We start from the raw sequence: 14,565 nt of genomic DNA, 5'->3' as shown, positions 1-14,565 counted from the left end.
TCAGTGTCAAGGCTGATCCGTCCCCAGGGCTGATGCAGGACGGGAGAGTGACAGCAGGCCTGGCAGGTCCTCGCCTCCCTGCGGTGCATCGCTTAGCAGCCCCGTGGCTCCCTCGCTGAGAGCAGGAGGGCAGATCACGGGAACATGTGTCAGCGCAGTGTTTCTGGGAGCTGCTAGAAGGTTGGAGGCTCTATCGCTACAGCCCACCGACATGCCGTGCGCGCTGCCTCACAACGGAGGCCAATTTCCCCCTCCTGAAGCCTCCCCTCCCGGGCCCTAACTCATAGTTTTGTTTGCTGTCAATCCATCCACAACTGGGCGGCTATGGAGAGTCATGTCCCAGTGGCTGGATGTGGAAGCCTCCTTACATCCTGAGAGCAGCACCACGGGGCCTCACGTCACAGCTGCCAGAGTGACAGGAAGCAGAGGGTCCACAGAACCAAGCCCTGAACACGGTGGTGGGCCCCTCCAACTTTTGGGGCAAGTAAGATTTAGAGTGTCTCACATTAGTCACCAGCAGCCTGAGGCAATTCCAACAGGGGACCAAGGTCAGAGGCGCTGCCACACCTGGAGGCCAACCTGTGACCCACCTGTAGCTCACAGATGGGACTTTTTCCATATGGTTTCATGGAGGCAGCCGCCCCTGCGCCACTTCCTGCTCCTCTCTTTCCTGCTTCTCATTGGCGTTGTCTTACGCGTATTCTTTTAAGTCACCGGCTGTCCTCTCTGGAAATCAGTGAGGTGAAAGCAAACAGAATAGAAAGCTTCCTGCTTCTCCCTGGCCGGGCCCTGGGCACAGCTTCTGCCCCGGCGAGGCCTCAGAGGAGAGAGGGCTGGAGACCCTGTCCCCACCCACAGCGCAGGGGGTGCCTCCCTGTTCCTGTCACCCTGCAATGGGGAATCGCGGCCAGTTCTGCCGAGAGCTCCCCACGGCCCAGGGGAGAGGCTCGGTCAGCTCACAGCGTCTGCGTGCTGACACGGGAGTGAGGTCAAGAGGGGATTGGCGGAGTGGTGTCACTCTGCCCAGGACAGTGGCTGTGCCACCCCTGTCTGCCTTCCTCGGTCCGGGAGACTCAGCCCCACGCCGCACAACATGCTGAGCTCATGGGGCAGAGGCAGGAGGTGCCTGGGGGTGGAATCTTCGTCATTTCTGGAAGCAGAGGTGTTCAGGAACAGCAGACACACAGAGCGGTTCCTCTGGGGCGGCGTATACAGCAGCTCGCTATAGCTATCAAGCCTCGTTTGGCACCCGGGCTCGAAATAGCTTATCTGCAAACCTCAGAGTTTATTTTTGTGGCCAAGTTTGATTTTCCAGGTGACCTGTCTCCTTCCTTACCTTGCACCTGCCCCAGAGCACAGGGCTGCGGGCACCATTGGGAGTCTGGATCTGCCGGAGGGCACCTGGCTCAGGCGGGCATGAGGGTGACACCCAGCCTGCACTCTGCAAGCTTTGCAGTGCATGCTGCGTGCTCAGAGGGCGGGGGGGGGGTGCTATTTCTAATTTGCACAAAAATGCCGACGAGGCTAGTAGGTGCCCTGCCAGAGTCCTGCTCAGGAAAGCACCTACATTTGTCCCGTGACCGTGTGAAGACATGTTCAAGTTCTTGAGCTTCTTTCTGTTCCTTTTTGATGAGTCACAGGTCATTCAAAAGAACTTTTAAGTTTTTTGTATTCTACTCATAAATGTGCTCTCTTTCTCTCATAATATGACAGTTGCAGGAGAGATGGGGCTCCCTCCACCACCATTTATTCCTTCATTTCTTCAGCCACAGTGTGTATTGTTCTAGGTTCGGGACCCAGCAGGGTCAGACAAAAAGCCCTGACCTCAAAGAGCTAGCAATCCAGTGGGGAGACCAGCAAGAAAATGTATTCCTATAAGATTTAATAAATACTACAACAAGAATTTATACAAAGGGTTAGAGAGGACAACTCATTCACTCAACAATTATTTCTTGAGTAGCTACTATGTGTCAGGCATCATTTTAGGCACTGGGGACACAGCAGTGACTATATGAGGCAAAAGCCCTGATTCAGAACTCACATTGGAAGGGATGAGGGCGCTCAGCAATGTAGCGTGGTCAGAACCACAAGCTTTCAGGAAGAGGTGGCTGTAAGCTGGAAATTGAAGTCTAGGTTTGGGGTGGGGAAGAGAACAGTTCGTGCAAAGGCCTGGAGGTATAGAAAAATAAGAGAGCTCAGAGACTCATGCTCTGGGCAGTCACTGCCCCCCCACCCCAATTTGTTAGAGAGTCCAAGGACTTATTTTACCTCTTCCTGTGACCTAGTACTTTTAGTTTGCTAAGTGTTTTCACATAATTCCCTGTACTTGGTCCAGAGGGGGGTGGGGTCAGAGGGATTATTACTGCCATTTATTATACCAAGCAGCAGTAGAGGCCCAGAGAGTGTCACTGTCTTGCCCAAGGTCACACAACCAGTCAAACCAGAATGGAAACTAGAGTTGTCTCTTGGTTCCTAATCCAGAGATGCCTCCTGCCTCCATGTCCACTGCCAGTCCTTGTATTGAAGCCTAAAGAGCCCTGAGCCAGTGTCAATCATGTGCCTGCCTGTCTTCCACAAACATTAGTTGAGCACCTACTATGTGTCTAGCCCAGCATGAGTGACCATCCTTTGGGCTTCAGTGTCATCCTGACCCCACCCAGGAAGAATATAAAAAGAGTCACAACTGGGTTGTCCTTCCTTGGGTCACCCACCATGACCCAAGAGGCCTGAAGACCATGGGTCGGCCAGACCAAGGTTGTCACTCACCTGTACCAAGACAAACAGGAACCAGAACTGCCATCACTGGCTGGAGTGCCCTCAGTAAGCCCTCGCACCTGGACCACTCAGAGGTGCATTAATCACAGCTGCCACTCCATGTGCTGACTCTTATTTGTAAGTGAGCAGACTGCTGAAGGGACAGGAGACTTCAGCTTCATTCTCAGAGCTAGAGCTAGCCCTTGTGTGACAGTCTCTCCTTAGCAACCCTCAGGGCCTTCCTTTTGATTTGTAGCAACTCATTTGGATAAAAGCATCTGGTTTGTAAAGTAGCAACAACAACAACAAAAATCATTAAAAGCCTATTTCCGTTTTTACAAAGTCACCTAGTCACACAGCGCAGGAGGGAACAATTAACCCAGCCCTCTTCTCCAGGCACACAGACTGGTGCTGAAAGTGGGAGATGAAAGTCGGGACATGGAGGTCTAGCCAGGGTCCCTTCTCAGGGCAGTGTTCGCGGATGTGCACGAGGCAGCCCCCACGAGCCAGCCAGAGAGGCCCGCCCTCCCATTAGCACGCGAGGAGGCATCTGCCTCTCCATCCCAGAATAAACAGTGCGATTATTTATTTAGCACCAGTCAAGGCTTTCTGAAATGCACTCAGAGTGCTTTGCCATCTTGCACAGGAGCGTGCTCAGCTGCGCTACCGACTTGAGAGTAAGTCCGACCCCACACCAGCGAGCCAGACTCCCCTCCTGTGAGCCCCACCCCCAGGGCGCACACACGCAAGGCCTCTGCTCCTGTCCAGACAGATCCCTGCGCCCCTGACTGACCTGCACATGTGCATCATACCGCCGGGCACGCGCCCTGGTAAGCCTGAACCTCCCAGAAGAGCCTCTCCTGTCCCCTCCCATCCATCTCCTAGCAAAGTGCTCCCAGCCCAACCACCCACGGGAATTTTCTCTCCTCGGATGTCCTGACGTGGCTATTCTCTCCAGCACCCATTTGCTCCTCCTTGGGCCCCCAGCGGTCCTTGCACTCTCCAGTGTGGTCGAGGCTTATTCCCCGCCCCCGGGAAGCTCTGGGGGGCAGGGAGCTCTCTGCAGAGCTGGCACATACTAACCACTGCAGAGGCACTGGCAATGGAGAGTCAACTCCCACGGCCTCTCCCTGTGCTCCTGGGCCCTCCGCTTCCTCTCTATCACACAAGCCTCTTGCCTGGCACCTGGCTGCTTTCTAGTCTGCCTTGGGAGACAGCTGGGAGTCTCCCGGGGGCAGAGGCTGTCTCAGTCATGGTCCCTCCCCAGAGCTTGGCACAAAGAAGGCTCTGGAATGAGAAGTGCTGGCATGTGTGCTTTCCTCAGAAGCATCCCATTTAAACTGTCTCACCTGTTTGCTCACGGTCTCACCATACCTGTCCGACCAGCTTACAGCTGCCCCTGCACGGCAATGGACTGACTCTGTCCCTCCAAGGTCTCTGTCCCAAGAGGACACCACGCACCCAGGTCAGCGCTCTCCTTTCCACTGTTCTGCGCACACGTCACAGTCCAGGAGCAAGACAGGCCTCCCTGGTCTCTGCTGAACAACCCAGGGTCTCAATATGCTCAATTTCACATGTGGGCCGTATTGAGAAAGGCATGTCCCATATCCAAAGGGACCTCACCATATTAGTTTATTCAGTCATCTGGGAAACACTTACAATACACAGCATTGTAGAACGGTTCCTGCCCATTATCAGCTGTGCAACTTCCAGATTATACTGAACCTCTCCATGCCTCAGTTTCTCCATCTGCAGAATAGGGATTATAACATCACCTACCTCATATGGGATTAGATGTGTTCATGGAACAAAGCACCGAGAATAGTGCATCAAACAGAGTTCTAGACAAGGGTTTGCTATTATTCCAAGTTCGCACCGAGTTGTGGACTTAATTCATACTCTTCAGGACCCACATGCTCCTTCAAGGGAGGCGTCAGCGTGCCCACCCTTGGGTGTTTTGTCTGATCTCTATTGTGAGGGGGTTAGATTCATGTTTGATGCCCGAGGGAGACAGACCCCACTCTGGATGTGGCCACTTGGGGGCTTCTGGGACTTTGCCACAATTAACACTGTGGCTCAGAAGGTATGTCAGCATGTTCTTGGGGCATCAGTCATTAACAATTATGAAGTCATTATCTGGTAAATAATTTATGACTCTAGAGGGGATAAGCCGCCAATAAACAGTAATCCATTTGGAACGAGTCTTGGCCAGGGCTCAGGCAGTGGGACGCGGCGTCCTCGGTGCATCCTCCTCGCCTGCAGTGTTGGCCGCCCGTACTCAAGAGTGGCTGGAGCAGGGCCTCTCTGAAGCCCTCCCTCCCCATCCCTGACCGAGGCATTACCCCGCCCCTGCGCTCAGGCAGGGTGGAGTCTCTGGAATACCAACAATGGCACTGAGCACTGCCCGAGTACCAAGGGCTGTGCTAAGTGATCTACACGCACTTTCTTCCGCACCCTCCCAATGTTAGCCTATGGATGTGGTGACTGTTATCGTCCCCTTTACAGAGAAGCACATTGAGGTTCAGAGAGGCCAGATAACTTATCCAAGGTCTTCAAGGTGTGGGTCTGGGGTTTAGTGGGGTGTGATCTGAGAGCTCTCACTCTAAACCAGCGTGTCCCAGTTCCTCCACTGTCATCTGTAACTTCCCAGGCACTGGTCTGGCCTTTGTCTTCTATGACCTGTGTCCTCCGACCTACGTGGGAGCCCTGGAGGCCTCAGTTCCCCCTCTTGTCTCCGTCACCAAGGGAGGGGCCCAGGCGGCGTTCGTAGAGGCTGAGGGCCACAGCTTCACAGGGCTGGTCAGCTGGTTGGTGGTATGAGGAGGCTTGTTAGTGGAGGCCAAACCAAGGGCACAGGGGAAGTCGGGAGTGGTGGAGGATGTCCTCAGGTCACTGTGTCCCACCCTCTCAGAGGCCGGCACCCTTCTCCTGATCAGGGAGTCAGGGCAGCCTCTGGTCACGCTCCCGTGAGGAGCTGCAGCGGGAGGAAGGAGCTTTGGCCCAGGTGGCACGGTATGGGTGATGTGGGTTGGCCTTTAGGATTGGGTTAGCTGTGCCAGGAGAGGCTCCTCTCCTGCCCATACTGCCCCCGCCCCCAGCAAGGCCAGCAACACACCCTATGCCTGTAAGTTCCTTTCAAAGACCAGCCCAGAGGCCCTGGTCATGGAGGTCCCTGCACGGTGTCTCCCTTACTGCTGTGGGTCTCCAGCCTCAGTTTCTCCACGGTAGGAGTGCACTATCAGCACCGTGCAGCCACCTCCTGAGGCCTAGAGTCCCGGAGGGCCTTGGGCACTTCAAAGAACAGGCCGGAGTTGCTGGATGCTGGGCCCTATAACTGTCACACATCTGGAATGTTGCACAAACCTCTGAGGCCAAGCCGTGTGGTAGAGGAAGCCACAGTGGTTCCCAGGCATGCTCATTTCTTAATAACTGCGGTCACCAGCTGGAGAAAGGGCTCTTTTTATCCTTCTGACCTCTCCTATTGCAGTCACCGGGTGGTCAGGACTGGCAGACGCAGCCCAAGAGTAGGGTTCGCCTTGCTGCATCCTAGAACAGGTTGAAACAGCGGAAACTTCTGCTCTCCTTTGAACAGAAGTGCCTCCCAGAAGGCGCTGCTCCTGTCCTGCTCGTCAGGCTCCCCCAGTGACAAACATGCACCCCCTGCCCCCTTCTGAACACCTTTGCTTCCAGAAATGAGGAAGATTCCACCCCCAGGAACCTCCTGCCTCTGCCCCATGAGCTCAGCATGTTGTGCGGCGTGGGGCTGAGTCTCCCGGACCGAGGAAGGCAGACAGGGGTGGCACAGCCACTGTCCTGGGCAGAGTGACACCGCCCCGCCAGTCCCCTCTTGACCTCACTCCCGTGTCAGCACGCAGACGCTGTGAGCTGACCGAGCCTCTCCCCTCGGCCATGGGGAGCTCTCGGCAGAACTGGCCGCGATTCCCCATTGCAGGGTGACAGGAACAGGGAGGCACCCCCTGCGCTGCGGGTGGGGACAGGGTCTCCAGCCCTCTCTCCTCTGAGGCCTCGCCGGGGCAGAAGCTGTGCCCAGGGCCCGGCCAGGGAGAAGCAGGAAGCTTTCTATTCTGTTTGCTTTCACCTCACTGATTTCCAGAGAGGACAGCCGGTGACTTAAAAGGATACACGTAAGACAACGCCAATGAAAAGCAGGAAAGAGAGGAGCAGAAAGTGGTGCAGGGGCGGCCGCCTCCATGAAACCATATGAGAAAAGTCCCATCTGTGAGCTACAGGTGGGTCACAGGTTGGCCTCCAGGTGGCAGCGCCTCTGACCTTCACATCCCGTTGGAATTTCATGGGGGGCTTCACAAAAATACAAATGTCTGGGTCCTGTCCCGAACTGATCTGGTGTGAAGCCTAGATATCAGGATTTTAAACATTTCCCTAGTGATTTTAATAAGAAGCCAGAGTTGAGTGCCACTGCTTAGACTTGGAAGAGGCGAACAAGAATCTGATCCTCACAACATGAATAGATACGAGACACTGTGACAATGGCCCCAGAGAAGAATTTGTGCTGAAATCAGAGGCACTTCCCCCAAGGGTCCCAGCGAAGGGGTCACGGCGCCACGACAAACATTAACCACACAGAATCCTAAGTGTGGGCACACCGATGTGTCCTCCAGAAAACGAGATGTTCCGGCAGCCCGCGGGGTTCCCGTAAAAGCACTGTGGGGGTGAGAGGGACAGAGAGGACAGGGCTGATGGTGTGACACAGACAAGGTGCCCAGCTTTCAGACAACTTGATCCAGGGGGTTGATTTTAGAATATCTGAAAGAGTAAATACCTGCACATTACCCAGGAGTTTTGTTTTTGCAAAATCTCCTTAACTTCCATCTCAATTCCTCACAGCTTAAATCCAGGAATTTGCTAACACCTTTGAGTTGAGAGTGATGGTGAACTTTTTCAGATACACCGAGGCCCACCCTCATGAGAATAATTAAATTAGAAGGCCTGGGGGAAGGACTCAGGCACCTGTATTTCTGAAAGCTCTCTGGGTCATTCCAGTAGGCTAAGTACTGCTGGCCCAGGTAGCACTGTCCTCACTCTGACCCTGTCAATCTTCTCCTGGGAGCCAGGACTTCTAAACTGCAAACCGAGGAGACTGAGGCTCAGAAAGCCCTGTGGGGCTTGCCCAGAGTTCATGGTGGACTTGGGATGAGAGCCCAGCGGCCTCCCTCCCAGTCAACGGCCCACCCATGACCCTGAGTGTGACGTCACTCTCTCCTCTGGTCCTGTGATCTCTGATCCGAATAAGATCATCTGATCTCATGACGTGCAGATAAAAGAATGGTCCCTGTCCTTAAGCTCATGGTCCAGGAAGGAAGACAAGGATTCCAAAACAAAGGAGGTAAGAGGTTCACAGCCCAGAAAGGGTGTGGGTTGAGGTGTCAACCCACCTTGCTTTGGCCCGTGGAACCTTCCTATCTTCTTGGGAATCAATAGGAGTCCTGTATGTGAGGGCAAGAACTGCATCAGAGGGAGCAATGGGGTGGCCTTGCTTTGGCCAGGCTGAGTTTGAGATGCAACTCAGGTTGGTAACTGATTCTTAGGACTCAGCTGAAGAAATGGTCGGGACCTTGGGACAGGGGTGCCGTCTGAGAACCAGGCCCTGGGGACAGCTAATGCAGAGGGGGCAGAGGCAGCGCTGAGAGGGAGCTGAGGGAAGCCTTGTGGCAAAACCAGCTACCCATACCGGCAGCTGGCGCAGGAGGGCTGCGTGGCCAGAGGACGGAGTGACCAGCCCACCTGAGCCGAGGGGAGAGGGCTCCCTTTTCCCATGCACCCAGCATGCAAAGGATTGTCCCTTTGCTGATCCTGAGGGGGGCTGGGCAGGCTGGAGGTGTGGGAACCATGGGAAAGGTGGGGACAGCTGCAGGGACTGGGAAGAGGATGGGCCCGTGGCATGTAAATGGTGCCCGGGCAGGGCTGAGGTTTGGCTAAGAAAGCATCTGTGCCAAGCCAGCTGGCGTGGTTATACGGTCCCCTCAGGGGTCTCGGTGCCCAGATCGCCACTGGAGGTGGGGGCTACTGATGTTCCCTGAGCAGGGCCGGGATAGGCAGCAAGAACAAAGGACAAGCGGATGACAGAGTGTACGTCTTGGTAGTAGCCGCATGGAAACGTCTGCCCACAGGTCTGTCCTTGAGGTGGAAGCCACGGAGGCCAGAGGGGGAGGGATCCAACAGAAGAGGAGGGTGGAGGGACCAGGAGCCAAGGAAGCGAGGCTGTCTGGAGCGAGGGAGTGAGGACGGAAAGGACGAGGTGCGGTCAGCAAGGGCACCTTCAGCTTTGCCCAGTGAGGCTGCTGTGAACACGCAAGTGCCAGGCTCAGCGCATGGTGCTCTCTGGCCGAACCATTCCAGGTCTCGTTAGTTCTGGAGACATTTGCAATGCCTCACAGGATGCAGGACTTGGAGAGGACAAAGGGCCTGGGGACGGTGCTGAGAGACAGTCGCAGGGATGGAGGCTGGGGATGACAGCAGGGGTGTTCCTCAGCACGGATGGGGACTGGCGCCTGCCTTTCGTCACCTCCGAAGCCTAGGTAATGCCATGCTTGGCTCAGCCTTGGTTCTGCAAAAACCAGGTCCTCAGCTTGGCCTCCTCTGAGCCCCATCCCAGCCAGGGTCACACATGGTAGTGAGGCATCAGATGCCACTCCTGTTAGCTGGCTCTGGCCACACCCTTGGTTATGGGGGGATTTTCATCAAACCACTGGCATGTGCAGAGCAGCCCTCCATGTTTACATTTTGGAGCAAGACACACACAGCCCGGTGATGTGGCCCAGTTTCCACAGGAAAGTGATAGCTCCTTCCAATGGGCACCTGGGGCCATGGTGGCCTGTGGAACCTTCCTATCTTCTTGGGAATCAACGGGAGTCCTGCACGTGAGAGCAAAGTGCAACCCAGCTCCAGGCCACTGCCGCGGTGCTCCCAGGAAGGGTGGCGTGGGGTGTGCGGCGATGTAGTTTCTGAGAGCCCCAGCACGATGGGTGGGAGCGGTGGAGGGGAGAACAGACGAGTCAGACAGGATTCTGTCCCACAGGCACTGGCCGGTATCCCCGGGACCTTCCCCCCATGGTAGGGAAGACTCGCAGAGTTCAAGCGGGGACTCAGTCTGAGGGGTGCAGGGATTTGAAGCCATACGAGGTGTGCTCTGTCAGGTCTGCCCCTTCTCCCTCACCCTGAAGCACACGCATCTCGAAGGCTGGGAGGAGCAAGAACCCTGTGCCACCCCCGTCACTGGTGGAGTACAGCAGGCCCAAGAGAAGAATGATCAAAACCACCACTCCCATCTTCTCTCTCCCTTTCTCCCCTACCACACTCACAGTGCCTACACACCAAGGGCATATCCGGGGAAAGCCGGCTTCCATGCAGACCATCTCCTGAATCTTGTCCTGGACGCTCACTCTGCTTCTGCCTGCCCCCCGCCCCCCGGAGCTGGGAATGCCCTGGTCACCAGATCTAGGCCTGGCTGTCTAGCTCTCCAGCTCTCCTCCAACCTGACAGTCACAGAAGCAACCAGGACAGCTGTCTAGCTGATCCATAGGTGCATTGGACATGTGCCAACAGCTCCCAGGGTCAGAAAGCCATCTGCCCCACTGGCCGCCCCCACTGGGCGGCTGGGTGGCAGCAGGCTGGATTGCACAGTGGACATTTCTTCCATTACGGCAGCTGATCCTGGCCCAGCCGGGAGCCTCCTCCTGCTCCCTGCTGACAACCACGCTACCCACAACCTAAGATCCTGGGACTACATTTTCTTGTCTCTGTGCAAGGGCTCTGGGAATGAAGGGCGCGACCCAAACCCACTGTCTCTGGGTTCAAAGAGAGCTCTCTGGCCAGCAGAGAACTTGGATATGGCTGGATATACACACACACACACACACACACACACACACACAAAATGCACATATATATATATATAGATTATTATATGTATGTGTGTATATATGTACATATATGTTTCAAAAGTTTTATATATACATATATAATTGTGTGTGTATATATATATATATAAAGCCTTTAAAAACACTATAGATTTCTATTTACTGACATAAAAAAGGTACCTGTGATATGCTATGGAGTAAAAACAACATGTCATCAAGCAGTACATATAGTGCAATCCCATTTGTGTGTGTGTGAACGCCTAAGCATGTGTGTGCATGCACGAGCATATGTGCATGTGTGTGTGCATGCCTGAGCATGTGTGCATGTGTGTGTATACCTAAGCATGTGTGCACATGTGTGTACATGTTTGCATGCACACTTTATGAATGTATCCAGGAAAAAAGCCCAGAAAGAGACACTAAAATTGTTGTTTCTCAGGATTATAATAATTCATATAATTTTAGGTACTATCTTTCAAACACTTTTATCATGAACAAATATTTTAATGACAATAATGCTATTTTATTCGCGAGGAAAGTTAAATTACAAAAGAAGAATTACAGTTTTGAGGAGCTTAAATAAAGGTCACCTAACCACTGGCCACCCTCAGCTTCAATGTCATGACGACCCCAAGACCCAGGAAAGTGCAGAAGAGCTTTAACACACTAGGAGGTTGATTCCGGAAAGATCAGGGCCAGGGGCTTAGCTAGGCTCTGAGCACCAGTTGGTCCCACATCTATGGCAAGATGTCAGCCACTAGAAGGATGAGAGACCCAGCTGCATTTTCCTCCCTTCCCCCACAAAATCAGTGTTAGAGAACACTGGCTGTGCCCAGGTCTGATGTCTTTCTTATTCCTCAGCTCAGAAGACCTACCTTGCACCGTCCGTCTCTGGAAAGCTCAGGATTCGTCCCCAGGATGCACCCTCGATGGCCACCAACACTCAGCACAGTGTAAGCATCACCAGGAGTCCAGACAGTCTGGAAACAGAAGGAAAAAAGGTGGGGTGGGGTGGGGAAAAGGTATCCCCTTGCCAAGGTCTCTGTGGGACTCCAGTATCTTGGATCACCCTGAGTGGAAGCTTGTCCCTATACTGGATTTGTGGCTGTCTCACACAGGGTGGGCCCAAGTGGGCTGCAGAGAACCCCAGGAGCAGACACTACTATCCCTCCCCCCCCCAAACATCCAAAGCCCTGATCCCCAAAATGGAACCATTAACATTGAACAAGGGAGAGAGTAATGGTACTGACTTCCATCTGATCCAAACCAAGAAATCCCAGAGATAGGAAATAGTAAGAAATTAAAGTCTTTCATCTAAGGCTGAAAAGAAAATAGGACATAGACACCAGAATTAAAACAAAACAAATAATTTTTTTTTTTTTGGACAATGGGCAAGAAGACCTTGAAGAAAGACGGGTTCCCTGGAGAGCTTTTTTAAAAAAGAAAAACACCTAGAAGAAAGAATATCTACTCCGGAGAGGCAGGGCTGCTCCTGGTCCTCTCTTTCACATGTAATCTATGAGAAAGCCATCTTCATGACAGGAAATGGCATCCTCCCCTGCAAAAATGCACGACTGTCATTACCTGGGAATCAATATATTTTTCTAAACTGAATATATCATTATCAATTGATTTTCCTTTTTCCTCTTAGCACTCCAGAGTCCCCGATAGCAGACGAAAGCTATAATGTGATATGAAGGATTTGGACAGGTAAATAAGTTATTGTAAACAGATTCCACCTTACAACGGGCTTCTCTCCGACAACACGACGGGTCTTTCTTGGAGCCTCCCAACCTAAGCTTTTTCAGCCGCCACTGACAGATGCACACACCAGCCATATCAAATAGCCATTTTAAAGCTGAAGGTGGCAAAAATATTATTTTCCCCAAGGAGAGCGTGTTCCCTTTACGGTGAAGAAATAAGCACCGCGGGGCAGCCAAGTAAGCCCCGGTCACTACTTAGTTCTGACACAGAGCTGAGGTCCCGAGTGCTTTTCTCCAAGGATATATGAAACCCGTGCCTGAGTCTATGCTTTTGGCCACAAAGTATTGACAGTACTGGCGATAATGAGATGATCGATGTATTTCTGGGAAAGATCTTTGGTAGATATGTGCTGGTGAAGAGAGAGGTCTGGGAGACAGTGGTCAGACCATTTTTAGATCCTTGAGAATCTCATTCATTCATTTATGCATCCATTCACTCCATAGATATTTATTGAGGCCTGCTCTGTGTCAGGCTGTCATCTAGGTACTGGGAATACAGGAGCAAACAACACAGAAAACAAAAACCCCTGCCTCATGGCGCTCATCTTCCAGAAGTGGGGGCAGAAACAGGGACAAATACATCCACAGTGATGGGAAATGGTTTGACTTTGGGAGATGGGCACACAACACAATCAACAGGAACAAAAAGAAGTACAAATTGTGGTCAATGGTACTTATTAGAGAGGAAATAAAACTAGGCGTGTGTGTTGGGGGACTGTGGTGCCGTTTTGGGGGTGGTGGTCAGGGTAAGCCCGTGAGAATACGGAGTGTGCGCATACATGAAGGTGAGAAGGGGGTGGGGTGTGCAGGTCCCTGGGGACAGCGTTCCGGGCACAGTGAAGAGCAAGTGCAAACACTGGTGGGAGCATGGCTGTTCCCGGTGGAGGCAAGAGGCCCTGTGGTCGGACCAGGGAGGTAAGGCTAGGGAGGGGAGCCACTGTAAAGGCTATTAGCTAATTAAGAGCCCAAAGATCCTGGCCACCAAGGTTTAGAAGGAGCTCCCATTCTCCTGAGAAAGACCTCCCTGAAGCCGATGTCAGCTTAACCCAGGTGGTCAACTCTCCAGGCTGTGTGGGATGAATACGGCACAGGCCAGGCAGGAGTTCAGAGGGAGGCCAGCCGCCAGGCTGTCTAACTTGTTCTGATGACAATGGCCTCTTCCTTCCTCCTTGGTGGCCCCCAGAGGCCATTTCTAGAGGACATAACTCAAATGAGATTCTGAACAAAAATAAATCTCATGCAAAGCCCAGTTCATTGGGACTTCTCCCTATCGTGTTCATAAGAAGATCCTAACAAGAGCTGACGCGTTAGATATCCCAGGCTGTGCTAGCTAGCTTCTGCCTCCCCCTCCAGGTGCTCTCCTCCCATCCTGGGCCTCGGGAGGCTCACCTGATCTGTGAGGAGGGCATCGCTGGAGCTCTGAGACTCGGCACAACTCTGGTTAGGTTCAGCCAGTGGAGGCGCCGGCTGGAGACTGCCCCCCCCCCCCCGCCATTTCCCTTTGCTGTAGTGACTTCACGGGCTGGCCGTGTCCCTCAGCTGAAGGTCACGGCTCTGGCTGGCGAGGGAGGGCTGCCCACTGCTCCCTCTCTACCCCTTTAACTTAGAGCCCATAATACGCCCACACCCATTATGAGCCCTGGGGTATCACCCTGTTATGATATCTTCACACTGTGCCTACACCTTTGTAAATAGTCCTTTCTGTTTGACTCTCTTCAAATCACACATATGAATGTGTCTTTTCCTGTTGAGACCCTGAGGGATACATTCTCAGAGATGGTTAAAAGCAGGGCTTTGGAAACAGACAGATCTGAATTAGAATTCCAACACTGCCTCTTACTCTTGATGACATGGCAAAGTTACTAAATTCCTGTAAACCTTCCTTTCCCATTCTTAAAACTAGAGACACTGGTACATAACCCTCATCCTCATGCTCAGCATCAACATCTCAGTCTTGCTATCACCCACTAAGTCTCACGTAATGAATACCCCGCTCAAGACGTCTTTGCCCACCCTGGCCGGGAGCTCCTCCCTTAAGGGGTTTCTCTAAGTGCCCTCAGCTCACACTGGCATTAGTGTGTGTCTCAGTGGTCTTATTTATTTCCTCTTCTTGCACGTCTTCCTTCTCCCCCACCTCCACTCCTTGCTGT

At 53.1% G+C, this 14,565-nt stretch overlaps 1 protein-coding gene across 3 annotated transcripts in view; it reads right to left on the bottom strand.

The window, feature by feature from the left end:
- KLHL29 (kelch like family member 29) overlaps positions 1-14,565 on the bottom strand; it is a 295,222-nt gene that overhangs the window by 205,417 nt on the left and 75,240 nt on the right. For 2 of the 3 annotated variants that reach the window (XM_066236180.1, XM_066236181.1), the window contains exon 2: positions 11,528-11,632. The gene's annotated coding sequence lies outside the window, so the exon portion shown is untranslated. Of the gene's footprint in view, positions 1-11,527; positions 11,633-14,565 lie in introns of those variants that run through there. The other variant, XM_066236179.1, reaches the window with a different exon arrangement.

This window comes from Saccopteryx bilineata, chromosome 6 (genome assembly GCF_036850765.1).
Source record: "Saccopteryx bilineata isolate mSacBil1 chromosome 6, mSacBil1_pri_phased_curated, whole genome shotgun sequence".
NCBI lineage: Eukaryota > Metazoa > Chordata > Mammalia > Chiroptera > Emballonuridae > Saccopteryx > Saccopteryx bilineata.
The sequence above is the reverse complement of the archived record's forward strand: the minus strand, read 5'-3'. Positions and strand labels throughout refer to the sequence as shown.